Source organism: Rutilus rutilus (genome assembly GCF_951802725.1).
Source record: "Rutilus rutilus genome assembly, chromosome: 23".
Classification (NCBI taxonomy): Eukaryota; Metazoa; Chordata; class Actinopteri; order Cypriniformes; family Leuciscidae; genus Rutilus; species Rutilus rutilus.
Genome location: NC_140233.1, coordinates 26,948,286 through 26,959,866, shown reverse-complemented (window position 1 = coordinate 26,959,866; position 11,581 = coordinate 26,948,286). Strand labels below are relative to the sequence as shown.

At 36.9% G+C, this 11,581-nt stretch overlaps 1 long non-coding RNA gene across 1 annotated transcript; it reads right to left on the bottom strand.

Moving 5' to 3' along the window:
• Positions 1 to 2,267: 2,267 nt before the first annotated feature.
• On the bottom strand, positions 2,268 to 11,248 carry LOC311282558. Its single transcript, XR_014625959.1, has 4 exons — positions 11,132 to 11,248; positions 7,808 to 7,883; positions 7,577 to 7,667; positions 2,268 to 2,870 (listed from the first exon to the last, which is right to left on the bottom strand). It is a non-coding gene; the product is annotated as an uncharacterized lncRNA (long non-coding RNA).
• Between the last annotated feature and the right edge of the window lie 333 nt (positions 11,249 to 11,581).

The following is an 11,581-nucleotide window of genomic DNA, read 5'->3' as shown; positions in this document are numbered from 1 at the left end:
TGTTTACATATTGTTGAGTATCAAGATACATCAGTTTTATTGTGTTTAATAGCATTCTGTCATGGAAATTATTTTGTTTTATATTTTTGGAATAAATACCAAATCCTTAGTCTTGCCAAGGCTATTTTAAGCTGTATTTCATGCATCCTAAACAAACACAAATAAATTATATTTTCAAACTTTTCCACACAGCTTAATTGTAAATGGTTCATAAATATTCTGATATTTACTTTGACTTTTCTTTATTTTCTTCACTCATCAGATGCCTCATATTTCATCTCAAGCATCTTCACTGCGTATGTCAAATATTAAACACATTTAGGAAACGTCCATGTTGCATTTGGTTATGAGTGAATCTGCACTTTTTAAAACAAACGTTTATCAGATGTTTGTACACAGTTAAAGCAATGCTGTCAAGAAAACGATGTTTAACAAATCTGGAGAAGTGTGTGTGCTTAATGAGGCACGACTGGTAGCTATATGAAAATTCAACGTTTTACAGCAACTTAATATAATTAATATATTAATATTTAATATTAATGTCTTCAAATCAATAATGTCCTCATCAGTTGTTAAATAAGTGCAATTTAAATATTAATAATGTCTGAATCAATAATATCTATGATTCTGTCAATATACTCTTCAGAAATGTGTGTATAATAGCTTGACATTTCTCAACATGAGGAAGTTGTTTGATAATGTGTTTGTGACTGATCTACAGTCTTCAGGATAATGATTTAAATAGGGAGAGTCACTTTGCATTGTCAGCACATGCTTCAGTGCTCTGAGAGTGTTTATAGTGCTGTGAGTTTAACACTTCATGACTGAGAGCAGAACACAATCTTCATCATCACACAAGACTAAACTACAGCAATGAACACAATCAACATCTTCATCTGGACTCTCTGTGTGTTCATTGAAGGTAAATGTTTCAAGAACATGTTAAATTGAAATATTATAATATCATCAACAGTGAATGCTGCTTTTCTAACTCTCACTATTTCTAACAGGTTTCAGTGGACAGGTGACTGTGACTCAGACTCCTTCTGTAAAAACGGTTCAAACTGGTGAATCAGTCTCTATAAACTGCAAAACAAACACAGTAGTGTATAATGGCTGTACAGGTTCATATCCCACTGAGCACAGACACGTCCAAACGACGTCATTACAACGTCTTTGTCGAACGTTCAGAAGACGTCCACTGAGTAGCCAGAATGAAAGTTTTTATGACGTCTTTTTTAGACGTCTTTTTGACGTTCAATGTTGACGTCCAAGTGACATAAAAAGTGAACGTTTAAAAGACGTCCAATGAAGAGTCAGCTTGAACGTCTTTTTTAGACGTCTTTTTGACGTTCACTGTTGACGTCCAACTGACATAAAAAGTGAACGTTCAGAAGACGTCCGCTGAAGAGCCAGAATGAAAGTTTTTGCAACGTCTTTTTTAGACGTCTTTTTGACGTTCACTGTTGACGTCCAACTGACATAAAAAGTGAACGTTCAGAAGACGTCCACTGAGGAGCCAGAATGAAAGTTTTTATGACGTCTTTTTTAGACGTCTTTTTGACGTTTAATGTTGACGTCCAAGTGACATAAAAAGTGAACGTTCAAAAGACGTCCAATGAAGAGTCAGCCTGAACGTCTTTTTTTAGACGTCTTTTTGACGTTCACTGTTGACGTCCAACTGACATAAAAAGTGAACGTTCAGAAGACGTCCGCTGAAGAGCCAGAATGAAAGTTTTTGCAACGTCTTTTTTAGACGTCTTTTTGACGTTCACTGTTGACGTCCAACTGACATAAAAAGTGAACGTTCAGAAGACGTCCGCTGAAGAGCCAGAATGAAAGTTTTTGCAACGTCTTTTTTAGACGTCTTTTTGACGTTCACTGTTGACGTCCAACTGACATAAAAAGTGAACGTTCAGAAGACGTCCACTGAAGAGCCAGAATGAAAGTTTTTATGACGTCTTTTTTAGACGTCTTTTTAGCGTTCACTGTTGACGTCCAACTGAAATAAAAAGTGAACGTTCAGAAGACGTCTGCTGAAGAGCCAGAATGAAAGTTTTTGACGTCTTTTTTAGACGTCTTTTTAGTGTTCACTATTGACATACATAGTGAACGTTCATTAGACATCTCTTTTAAATGTTGATTTTTGATGTCCAAGTGACATCTTTACAATGTTGTAAATGAAAGTTTTCACAACGTCATTTCAACGTCACTTACAGACGTCTAAAGAACATTCATAAAAGTTTTTAAGATGCACAAACGAAATTAGCTTTACTATTAGCTTTATTAAACCATGTTTTGGTCATCAAACAGGCTTTTGTTCCAAGGTTGGATGACAACATGTTATTCAATAAAACTCATTCTAGTCATTGTAAAAGCAGTGTGCAGAACTACTGCTTTAAAATTGTAAATAATAAATTAATACCTATCCCTTTGATGCACCTGTCTAAAACATGCAAATACGTTTTAGTAGCCTTATATTTTTGCAATTGGAAATAAGTGACATCTGATTATTGATAAAAAAAAAGAAAGCAAAAATAGTTTGAAATGACAATTTTTTTTCCATCTTTAATGAGGTTTTCAGCAAATTATGAACAGGCTGATAAATAAAACAACTCTAATGGTTACACTGAACTGCCAAGTGAACAAAAAACAAATTACTCCAGACCAAGATTGGGGGAGGGTGGTTGGAAAGGGGGAGAGAGATATAAAGTCCCCTAAACTAGAAATTAACACACATGCCTTACAGTACTCATGTAAAATTCCTCATTTCCACCCCTGTATGCCCTCCACGGCACGTTTAAGATGTTCTGCTGCATGATGCTTGATTGTAGCCTCTGTAGCTTCTTTATCCCATTTCATGACTGCAGCTGCAAGAGTTGAACAAAAACAAAAAATCCATAAGTATGGAAAGAAAACCAGTTACATTGTTAACATTGCAAGTTAACATACAATATTTTTATACCGCCTCATTGTTTACAAGCGTGGAGGAGGAGGATTGTTCAAATTTATTGTATGTTGAATGACATTTATGGATTTTTGTCAGTTTATTTAAAATGGTTTGTATTAGTCTTCGCAAGTTCACTTTGTAAACAACGGGGCGGTACTTCTGCCTACGTCCAGCGTGAAACTGCATTGATTTGGACTTCAACAATTTGGTTACCGTTGAAGTCCATTGTGTGGAGAAAAATCCTGGAATGTTTTCCTCAAAAAACTTAATTTTTTTTTCCTCTGAAGAAAGAAAGACATGAATATCTTGGATGGCATTGGGGTGAGTAAATTATCAGGACATTTTCATTTTGAGGTGAACGAATACTTGAAGTGGCAATACTACAGTGACCAATGGTGACTGGTGTGGTATATGGCAGCAAACAAATTACTGAAAATGGGTTCTGTAAACTCGCGCCGCTGTATGTTAGGAAGGTGTAAGACTGCAAAAGACAGTGGCCTTGGGTGACAAGATATTTAAGATAGCAATCATGAATTGAGAGAGACTGCATATAATAAAATTTCTCAAGCACAGCCCAAATGTAATGCTTTTGGATACTATAACTTCCATTTTAGCAAATACTAGATTACTTGTAGATGAGTTTAGAAAGAGGTAATCCAGTGAAGTCTCCAGCTCCAACGTTATCAGTTCTGCTGTCAGTACTGGAGAAATTGAGAAAATGCACTTACTATTTATTAATGATAAATAGATGTTATCTTGCAAATTCTATCTTTGCCAGCCGTTTCTATACGAGATAATATTAAATCATCTGTCTATGATGCATTTTTGATATTTGCAATGCAGAAGAGAGTTGTTGTAAAATGCAGTCTCTACTGTTGCATTGCGGTTACTTGTTTGATAATAAAAAAGAGCTATTTAAGTAAGGGATAATGTAAAGCAGGGTTCCTCAATAGGCGGCCCGCGGGCCACATCCGGCCCGTGAGAGAAAAATGTTTGGCCCGCGCTTATTTCAAGGTTGTCATGGTAACATCAGCGTAAGCACGTCACTGGCGTTAAAATTCAAACGCTGTATCTGACAGCATTCGCGCACATCGAAAATATGGCAAGTGTTAAGAAAAGAAAAGTGGACAGAAAATAATCTGAATGGACTGAACAATCAAAAGACTAGCATGTTTAATTTTCTAACGGTCCTCCACGACGACGCCGCGTGAGTGAGTGAGGGAGAGTGTGTGTGAGAGAGAGAGAGAGAGAGAGAGAGTGAGTGAGTGCGTGTAACTTGTGTGAGTGAGTGCGTGCGTGTGTGAGTGCGTGTATGTGTGTGTTAGTGAGTGCGTGCGTGTGTGAGTGCATGTATATGAGTGAGCGTGTGTATATGTGTGCGAGTGAATGAGTGTGTGAGAGTGAGACGGCTCGCGATGACTGGTCGGAAAACAATGTGTAGACATGTTTCTTGTCCACAACATGACAAGATTTTTAGGAGTCAAAATCGTGTAATCTGACACAGTGACTATCGCAACAGACAAAAAAATCGTGTAATCTGAACCAGGCATAAGGCTGATAATATCAAACGCCATTTCAACTCATTGCACTGCAATTTTAACAGCAATTTTCCTGAACATTTTGAGAGTCGCAAACAGAAGGTAACACAATTGGTAGCAGCTTACAAGCAATCAGTTGCTGTTATTCATAAAACCACATCCATACAGGAGAATGCCACTGCAGCATCCTTACGTGTGGCTTGGAACCTGGCAAACAAGGCCAAAAAGCTGTTCACGGATGATGACATTTCCGGACATGGAGATCCAGAGTTGTTATTTGTTCATTTGTTTTTAATATCCACCATGCAAAGTTCTTTAGTTTTCTTTATCTGAATACAAAAATGCTGATAAGTGCTTGAATAAAACAGACTAATGATAAAAATAATAAATAAAAATAAATAAAATCAGAATAATTATATTGTGATTTGTGACTCTTTTAACAAAACAACAACAACAACAATAATAGCAGAAGAGCAAACATTAAGGTCATAACATTTTGATCGGTGGCCCTTGGCTTTGTATTGTCGGCAGAATTTGGCCCTTGGTAAAAAACAATTGAGGAACCCTGATGTAAAGCAAGGCGGTTATAGCGAATATAACCCCGCAGGCTGATGCGGAGGGGTCTTGAATCTGCCTGAAGGGGTTGTATTCGCTATAACAACCGCCTCGCTCTACATTATCCCGCTTATTACATGGCTGCCCACCAAATAAATTAATAATTTGACATAAATTGATTTAAGGAGTTTATTCATTTAATTGCAGAGTTCTGCTAAAGAAAATACTCCGTTCCATCTCTACGGTTAGAATCCTGCGTCTATAGCAAACCTGTTTTTCATGGCAACGGTGTGTTATACTTAGCAGAGTTCTGTTATCAAGAAATAACACACCGCTTTCTACATTAGAGTTCAACCAACTAGACAAGCAAATTATACTTTAGGCTTTGTGTGCGCATTTAACCATCAAATACACAACAAAATATGTCAAAATGACCGGATTGGAGAGTATTCACTTAAACACAGTTCATATCTTAAAGGAGTCATAACCTGCAATTTTCACTTTTCCACGAGAATCAATGTATGTTATGATTGCATAATGATTATACACTGGCCGGGAAGCCGATATTTAAAAGTGAAGCGTTTGTTTACCTCAGGGTTTGTAAAATAGCCCACGTGCACGCGCACTAAAAAACGAGATTTTGATTTCTGCCCCGTCTTGACGTCAAGACGGGGCAGGATATACCATATATGGACACCGCAGCAGGAAGCCCACCCTTCCCCTCTCCCCCTCATATTCAGTCGCGAAAGATGCAGAAACGTAGTGCACACGTGAGTTGCTCTGTGGTTGACTGTCAGAATCAACATGTAAATGTGTTTTCTCTACCAAGAACGGACCTAGCTATCAGGGACCAGTGGATTAAATTAATTTTTAATGATGCGGTTCCTTCAACCCTTCCCACTGGCTTATCGTTAGGTGTTTGTGCTGTGCTAAACATTGTACGCCGGAATCCTTCACAAATTTGGGGCAATATCAGGCGAAGTTGTCATCGAAGCTCGGGAAAAGCGCCATTCCAACAAAATTGCCTGCAATTGAAACGGTAAGACTGTTTTTATTGCTCTACTGTGTGTTACAAACAGCAGCTAACTGCTAATGCGGCTATTGTATGCTATTGCGTCTGTCACTAGACAAATAAACGAAAGACTCGAGGTGAAGTAATTATTTATGTTCCCTGTAAACGATTTTTGACTGCATTATAATGATTTCTTAATTCAGAATATGATCAAGATTGCGTAGGTTGATGTGTTCGGGGAATTTGCCAGTTAATAGTAACATTTAAAGCCCCTTAAATGAACGAAATGACTCGAAAAAAGATTTGTTCATTTTGATGAACGATATCGAACAAGAGAGTCAATGGACACTGGTGGCTGGTGTTGCCAGATTGGGTGTTTTTCCGGTACATATTAAGGCCGGTTTACGGTGTGTTTTCGCCTGGAAGGCTTTATAGAAATCCGGCATCCTACTGAACGAAGTTAAACAGAGAGCGTGGCGTTCAGACACCAGAATGAATGAGTTCACAGTAACGTTCATCAGGCAGTAATGCGTTCAGTTCACGTTCGCCCAAAATATGAACGAGTTCATGAACTATCGTTCAATGAACGCGTTCAGGCACAACACTGGCGGGAGTATTAGCTTCGAGGTAAACATGGCGAATGGCTGCTAACATACTTTGCAAAAAACAAATGACTGAGATCATCATGAACTCGGCTATTATTGATTGCCTAACGCTTATACACTGACCGGGAAGCCGGTCGCGGCCAGGTCGGGTTCATTCACAACTTGCACCATGATGTCATTTTGGAATGATATGCTAAAGCATTACCTGCGGTGTCAACCCCCCTCCTTCCTGCAACCAATCAACGCGCCCCTCATTTGCATTATTAAAATGACCGTCCACGACAGCCAAAATATCGCATCAGATCTCGCGAGACAATAATGCCTTCAGAAATAAGGGTCTGAGGAGCTCTGTGTTTATTTTTTTTCCACTTTTCTTTTTTAGAAGGGCCTGAAAGACTATAATACAGCAGTAGGTATACAAGGTAATACTAGGTTATGACTCCTTTAAATTGGTGTAAATAGTTTGGAGAAAAGGGGAGATTGGTATTATTTGATCTGCATTCAGTCTAATAAACCTTCTGATGATCGCACCATTAATGTGAATCAAATAAAAGGCAAAGAGAAAATACTCACAGCCCTTGAATGATTAACTTTGTCTTGAAGATTTGTCTTAATGCTTACCCTCACTTTTGTCTATCTGAGTGCTTTTAATTTATTAAAATAGAACAATGTAAAAAAAAAAAAGTCAAAAAAAAAAAGAAATTAGTTCGTGTTTTTAAACTTTATGCATGTAGCATGTGCTTTTCAATTTGCAATTTTTTTTTAAGTTTGTTCAGTAGGTTACCAGTTTAAAAAGTACAATTGGGTATCATTTTATTATAATAATACTAACACAATTTGTCTCTTAGTTAAGCTTTAACTAAAAGCTTAAGGGGGAGGGGGGGGGGGGGGGGGGGGGTTTGCTGTGTACCTTTACCTTTCAAAAGTTTGTCTTCTCCAGAGGCAGTTTCTGCTTCTTCACCTTCTCCTTCATATTGAATCTTGCCATCAGCCGGTTGGTAAAGAGCCTGAAAAAATAAATTCACCATTTAGAAATGACATGTGTGTGGTACTCTACAGGAACTGTAGCATGGGTGAGAGTGCCAAGAGTGGATTGAAGAAATGGGGGCATGGGCCACTGTTGTTTTCTGGGATCGATTAAACAAACCTCTTAGAAGTGATCATTTGCTCTGAGAAAGACCTCCCAGAGTATCTTGAGATTAGCCTTTGAACATTTTCATAATCTGAAAGACAAAATTTGTCAAATATTACTTTATTGTTCGTAATAGTGGATATAGCTCTTGTAGCAAGTTGTGTGCCCATATACCTCGAGAAACCCCAGTGCGGAGCTCCTGCCTCTGTTGTACTGAGCGGACAGTGTAAAGATATCTATATCACTGGTTATGAGTGTGTCAGATAAGAGAGACATACAAAATGTGCAGAGCAGCGGGTCCCGAGGAAGTATACTTCTGGCAAGGGCTGCACGATTTGGGGAAAATGTCATATTGCAATTATTGAGGTCAATATTGTGATTGAGATATGCGATCGCGATATAATAAACAAATGGTTTCATGAGTCAACTTGCTTGGTTCTCAAGGAAAATGCACACACAGATTAGTGATGATAATGCTGAAATGTGTATTTCTCAACTCAAACTAGCAACAACAACTTAATTATTGATAACACCTATAATGATCAATAAGCCATTGATGACTGGATAAAAACTCGTAAAACTTCATTGTAGCTAAGAAGACACACCTAAGAAGACGGCTGACAAGAAATGTATACATATACACACACACACAGACACAGTATATTGCTTTTAATTTATTTAGCATATAGTTAACAAAATAATCCTAATATAAATGAAAGTCAAAAGCCCACAGTCATACCTGGAAACAAATCCTGTTCAAATAGGATATATGGGCCATTCTACAGAATTGGTTTAAAGTTAAACAAATTTTTATGCAAGCAAATTTTATAATATCCCAGGTAAACATTTCTAGTAATTGTGCAGAATCATCATATTGTATTTTCAGAAAGGTTTGGAATATTTATCCTCTCCCCAAATTTGTGACTAATGAAATACAATAATATGAATGTCAACAACATTTACAATTTTAACTATTCCAAGTGTAATTTTTCCTTTGTAAAAAGCATAAATTTTATCATACGTATTTCAAAGTTAAGGATTCATTAGTATTGTCTAAAAACATTCATATTTCGTCTCAAACATATATTTTTTGATACATTAATATAGGGCGTATACATTTTAATTTGCAGTGTAATAGCATACGTTTAAAACATTGCATTTTATTTAAACAACATATTTCATGAACATATTTCAGCAGATTTTTACTCATCTCAGTATTGCAATATAGTTAAGGAAAAGCTAAACTATAATAGCGTTACGTTCATGTAAAAATAGCATGTTGTAATTGTAGTAAACGAGCATCTGAGCCGTTCATTCACACATACAAACGCGATTCATATTAGAATAGTGATGTTACGTTCGTGAACGAATCGTTCTTTTTGAACGAATCTTTTAGGTGAACGAATCGCTCTCGTTCACATAATCCATTGACTCATATTTCTCGTTCACTGAAATTCCTCCCTCCACCGCCGCGCGGCGCTATTGCAGCGCATGCGCAGCTCAGTGAACCGGGTAGCTCTGTGTTTTCAACCTGTCAAGAATGACTAAACCTCAAGCCAATAGCGTTCGATTATGAGATGTGACGGAGCATGTGATTTGTTGGATGTAGTGAACGAATACGCCCTTCACTGACTGTGACCGAGTTGCTTTTGTTTTGAGTCTGAACGAGAGAGAGATCTTCTCGTGAACGAACTGGTAGGCTACATGTCGTTCGTGAACGAAAAGAACCAGTTGTTTGAACGATAATGGTGGCGAACCGATAGAGCTGGGTTTGTGTAGTCAGCATATTTGCATCAAAGAAGGAAATTTACACTTTACCATTGTAATGAAAACAGTTTAATAACGCAAGCATGGTTAAATATAACAAAGACAAATTAACATTGTCATTTTGTACTTGACGGTTTACTTGATTTAAATTTACACTTCTCTTTACCTGCTTTTCTTTTCTTTTGTTTGTGTGTTTTAGACTTAGTTTTGTGGTATTTTGCACTTTGAAAAATTTACTTTACTACTTGTGTTCATTTTGTATGATCAAAAATTAATTAATTACGTTTTATTCATGTCATATGCACTTCTCTAAAAACTAAAACAAACCAAAAATATGTTAGGTCTCATTTGCGTAACGTCAGCAAATAACATTTCAGTTAGGGCTGTGAAGGGGCATGTAATTGGTTGGATCTAATGAACGAATACGCCCGTAACTGACCGAGATTGCTCTGTTTCGAGTCTGAACGAGAGAGAGATCTCGTTCGTGAACGAATTGATCAAACTGGTACTTTCGTTCGTGAATGAGAGTACTGGGTTGATCGGTCATGTGATTCAATCTCATTCAAAGCGCAGTTATAGGTGTGCGTGTGCGTATAATTGTTTATCATATTTAACATACATAACATAACTCAACGTTTAATATAATCCCAGATTTATGAATGTGTATGTCTGACCAAACAATTAAAATGTTAATTATGCAAGAAAACCTTGGTTTGGTCATCTGAACCTCTTATTTAGACTTATTTTATTAATTTAGTAAATAAGGCACACATTTTAACAAAGCCAAATCATTTTTTTTAACAAGTAAATACGTTCGTTAAAACATATAATAAAATACACTCTTTTTTGCCACCTGCTGCAGTATTTATTAAGAAATTGTCACTGAACGAATCAGTGAACGAGTCTGAACGAATCATTTTGGTGAACGAACTGAAAATGAACGAGTCTCTGGAAAGAATCAAAATTTCCACCACTATATTAGAACAAAGATATTTGCGTTTGAATAGCGCGCGCTTTCAGCGGGTGATTAGCAGATAATGAGTTGCCATGAGAACGACTAACGTCTCTCTTTTTATATAGATTACAAGCAGAATATTCTTTCGTTTAGAATTAGATCATTGAAAAGTAAACACTTAAATTATTATAAAGATTACTCTTGCCAGTGTGTATTTGTTGAGTTTTGCTTACGTTTAGAGACCTGCTCCAGAAAAAGTTCATGGAGAAGGAGAGGCAGAAAGCACACAAAAGCATAATGTTTTGTTTCGATTGTAAGTGGACACATAAAAAATACATTTTACAGTTTATTTTTTTCATATTTCAAGTCTGTATGACCATAAATGATGGAGTATTTTAACTCTATTTTGCTGCTATGTGAAGAAAGAAGAAAAAAAAAAAAGAAAAAAACAGCAAAACGCGCAGGCGCATTTGTCGACTTTTCGGTTAATGTGCCCGCGCAAATTGCCGCAGTTTTAAGAAGTTTGTCAAGGTATTAGGGGCATGTGTGACTTCCAATTCATCTGATATCATCTCTTAACTGAATAACATACTTATTTTTAACAAATGTTTACTTACCTGTTTTAGGGTTTTAGTCCAATTAAGGCAGTGTCTCTCTCCACGTGTCAGCAGCCTCTTTCATCAGCAGGATACTAGTGACCTTGCAGTGTGACGTGCGATTCTTCTTCTTTGATTTTTTAACGGCGGTCGCAAACTGTTTTAGTGCATTACCGCCACCCTCAGGTTATAAATTATCTCTGGCTACATGCTATGTCATTATACGAAATAAATAAATAAAACAAATTATTTTACCCAGCTTGGTAGCTCTTAAGTTAAAATAAATATTAAATTATTTTATGGCCTGACGATTTATTTAATATTTCTTTTAAAATCTCTCCCATGCCCTAAATTTTCCTCTTGACTAGGCTACTGCTATCATATTTATGACACATCATAACAATACTCTGCTGATCAGGTACATTGCAATTATTACATAAACCAGTATCATGCTTGCCTAGATGCAGAGTT